The following is a 3707-nucleotide window of genomic DNA, read 5'->3' on the forward strand; positions in this document are numbered from 1 at the left end:
GGATCCTTGTGGAACTCCCGCCGTGACTTCAATTGACATGCGTCCCTGGTTTGTGTCGTAGACCAGTACCCGGTTCTGAAAGTAACTTTGCAGAACTTTACACAGATATCCTGGAACCCGCATTCTGTGTAGGGCTTGGCGATAGCCTCCCAACTGGCACTGTTGAACGCGTTCTTGACGTCTATTGTTACCACTGCGCAGTATCGATTGCCTCTCCTCTTCTGCTTGGACGCTTTCTCCGCGCACGCGATGACTGCCCGAATAGCATCCACCGTCGAAGTCTTTTTACGGAATCCGAACTGCCTTTTCGACAATCCGTTCTCGCCTTCCGTGTAGATCGTCAGCCTGCCGAGGATGACCTTCTCCAAAAGTTTGCCAAGAGTATCCAGCAAGCATATTGGTCTATATGAAGCAGGATCTCCTGGCGGTTTTCCCGGTTTTGGCAGTAACACCAGCTTCTGCACCTTCCATCTGTCTGGGAAGCAGCCTTCCGCTAGACACTTCTGCAACGCTGTCCTGAATATTTCTGGGAACGCCAAGCTCTCCTGCATCCATGTTTGGAGCGTCGCTTACTGCTCGGAGTGCTTCGACGAAAAGATCCTTATCGAAATGCTTCGTCTTCCACCTTCGTTCTCCATTCCTCCTCTGCCATACTGAACAACTTCTCTGGCCAACGCAGTAGTGGATCGCCTGATGGTCACTGTGGGTGTATTTTTCGCTAACTCTCCAGTTCATATTGGTGAACAGCGACGGGCTACAAAAGGTCACGTCTATGATGGACTCCCTACCGTCTTTGCGAAATGTGCTAGCGAGACCGTCGTTGCACAGCCTTACGTCGAGCTTCGCTAGAGCTTCCAGCAAACTGTAGCCTCTCGCGTTGGTCAGTCTACTACCCCACTCCACGGCCCACGCATTGAAGTCTCCTCCGATTATTACCGGCGTACGACCGATCAGCTTGTCGGTTAGCACATCCAACATCTGGGTGTACTGCTCCAGTGTCCATCTCGGGGGGGCGTAACAGCTACACACAAAGATTTCGTTAATTTTAACGATCACGAAGCCCTCGTATAAGCGTTCGACTACTTCTTGGATAGGGAATCGGCCCATTACTTGAATCGCCGTCATCTCTGCTCTGTCTGCTACCCAATTGCCGTTATCGGGAGGAACCCAATACGGTTCGGCAATGATCGCAATGTAGCACTTTGTTTCTGTTGTCGACTGCCACAACAGTTGTTGTGCGGCGTCGCAATGATTGAGGTTCACCTGCGCTATCTCCATCATCATTACTGCCCTGCCTTCGCCTTCTGATATTTGGGGTACTTGAAGCCACCCGTCGTATGGGCGTTACCTTCCTCCACCTTACACAGCATGCACCTAGGTGTCTTCTGGCAGTCCCTGCCAACGTGACCTTTTTCACCACATTTCCTGCAGTGGTCGGACCTGTCCGGGCCTTTGTAGTTTATTGCCCGGTGGCCGAAATCCATGCATTTGAAGCATCTCTCCACCGGATTTGTCTCCCGAGGGATCAGTTTCAGCGGGCAAACCGAGCATCCCACCTTGATCTTACCAGCCTCGACGAGTTTTTTGGCTGCTGCGACTGGTAATCGGATCGTCGCTATTTGCATACCTCCGTAAGCTCTCCTCAGCCGGATGGACTGCGGTGCTTCTTCCAGGTTGCATTGAGATAACAGTGCACCCCTCACGTCGTCTTCTGTTGTGATCTCGTCCAGTTCTCTGCATTCGATCACTGCCTCCTGGGATAAAGCTCTCACGCTTGCCTCGTTGCCCAGCGACTTCGCGATGAGCTCTCGGCAGGCCGAACTTTTGATCGACGGATCTTTTTTAAGCTCAAAGAGCATGTCACCTTTCTGGGTGCGTCTGGTTCTCACCACGTTTTCACCCAGCTCCTTAAGCTCTGGGTCCTCCCTCACTCTCCTGAGAATCGCCGCGTAGCTTGTCTTATCGCTTGCCTCAATGACAAGAGCATCGCCCCTGAACCTCTCGCGAGGTGACCGTCGCTTTTCTTTTTTCTTCGGTTCCTTTTTTTGCCGCTTCCTCTCCTTACGAGCTGTATTCTTCTCCTTTTGACCTTTCACGGTGCGCCATTCACTGCCGTTCTGCTCACTGACGCACTCATTGTCGCTTCTCTGCTTTTTGGGATCTTCCTCCTCTCCTGGTGTATCCCTCGTTCTTTTTTCCGAGCGGGTGGTCGGATTGCTCCTAGGCGTATCCTGTGCAACGGCTGTTGCATTCACCGAAGTTAATGCTTTTTCTGCTTTTTCCGCTCTACTTCGCAATTCCTTCTGTCCGCGTTCTGCGGCTGTAACGGCAGACTTGATGCTTGTGACCAGCTGCTTGATTCTGAGGTGGACGTTGTTTGTGTATGTGTGTGTGTATGTGTGTATGTGTGAGTGTGTGTTACAAAAAATGTCACTCAATTATCTCAGCCGTTTGTCAACCGATTTAAACACTTTTAGCTCTAAAGAAAGCTACAACATTCCCATAGAACGCTATTGAATTTCATTGCGATCGGACATTTCGTTACAGAGTTATGATTCAAACAGTATCTTGAAGTACTAGAAAAAGCATATCCTAAAATTTTCAACTGTCTGCATTTTGTTCGATTTCTCAGCCATTTTTGAACCGATTTAAGTTCTTTTATCGGCTAATGAAAGCTCTGACATTCTATCATAAGCCTTCAAATTTTCATTGAAATCGGATTACTAGTTACAGAGATATCAATGGAAGAATTTTCTTAGGTACTGGATTTTTTTTCAAAGATATTCAACTTTTTACATTTTGATCAATTTCTCCGCTATTTTTAATCCGATTTAAGCTCTTTTTTCATCGATTGATAGCTCTGACATCATTCACAATCATATTGCAATCGAATTATAAATTATAGAGATATTTTTTTTTTTTTTTTCAAAAATCTCTAAAATACCCCTTTTTACCCTTCTTACAACCATAAGAAGGGTATAAAGATCGCTTGAAAAACCGACTTTTGATCCGTGGCCCGGAGGGCCAAGTCTCATATACCAATCGATAGAGCTCGACGAACTGAGCACATGTCCGTGTGTGTGTATGTGTGTGTGTGTTACAAAAAATGTCACTCAATTATCTCAGCCGTTTGTCAACCGATTTAAACACTTTTAGCTCTAAATGAAAGCTACAACATTCCCATAGAACGCTATTGAATTTCATTGCGATCGGACATTTCGTTACAGAGTTATGATTCAAACAGTATCGTGAAGTACTAGAAATAGCACATTCTAATATTTTCAACTGTCTGCATTTTGATCGATATCTCAGCCATTTTTGAACCGATTTATATTCTTTTATCGGCTAATGAAAGCTCTGACATTCAATCATAAGCCTTCAAATTTTCATTGAAATCGGATTACTAGTTTCAGAGATATCTTTGGAAGAATTTTCTAAAGTACTGGAAAAAAAATTTCTCTGAAATATTCATTTTTTTACATTTTGATCAATTTCTCAGCTATTTTTAATCCAATTTAAGCTCTTTTTTCATCGATTGAAAGCTCGGATATCATTCACAACCATATTGCAATCGAATTATAAATTACAGAGATAAAAATCATTATTTTCAAAAATCTCTAAAATTCCCCTTTTTTTAATTTAAACTTCCACATAAATCTTAAAAAAAGCGCTGGCAAAATCATTTTAGGACATCAATTTTTCATTTT

The sequence above is a fragment of the Aedes aegypti genome, chromosome 1, assembly GCF_002204515.2.
Source record: "Aedes aegypti strain LVP_AGWG chromosome 1, AaegL5.0 Primary Assembly, whole genome shotgun sequence".
Taxonomy (NCBI): domain Eukaryota; kingdom Metazoa; phylum Arthropoda; class Insecta; order Diptera; family Culicidae; genus Aedes; species Aedes aegypti.